The following is a 361-nucleotide window of genomic DNA, read 5'->3' on the forward strand; positions in this document are numbered from 1 at the left end:
CTATAAAAATAGTGTAAAGTGTAACTATTTATTACATCTACCCTCCTAAACATTTTCCAAGAATTATCTTTATTATTTTTTGTATAAATTGTGGTTAATGAAGTTTAAAGTATGGTTCACATGAAGGTTAAAATGATCTATCATTTGTTCAAAAGATTATATAATTCTTTCCGTACTAATATTTGTAACTTAATTTTCTCTGGGAAAATTTCAGTTAAGGATTATTTTTATTTATTTGTTTCTCCTTAAAAAAAAAAGTATACTGTAAACAGAATTATATTATGATTACAGTTCTGTAAAACATTTAATAAAGAAACTGGAGAGAAAAATGGGGCATAGGATATGCAATTTTTGGCTGTGT

At 24.7% G+C, this 361-nt stretch overlaps 1 protein-coding gene across 1 annotated transcript in view; it reads left to right on the forward strand.

Moving 5' to 3' along the window:
* Nucleotides 1-361, forward strand: part of LOC119593033 (tyrosine-protein phosphatase non-receptor type 4-like) — a gene marked incomplete at its 5' end in the record, with an annotated part of 330,438 nt that overhangs the window by 197,821 nt on the left and 132,256 nt on the right.

The sequence above is a fragment of the Penaeus monodon genome, chromosome 31 (assembly GCF_015228065.2).
Source record: "Penaeus monodon isolate SGIC_2016 chromosome 31, NSTDA_Pmon_1, whole genome shotgun sequence".
Taxonomy (NCBI): Eukaryota; Metazoa; Arthropoda; class Malacostraca; order Decapoda; family Penaeidae; genus Penaeus; species Penaeus monodon.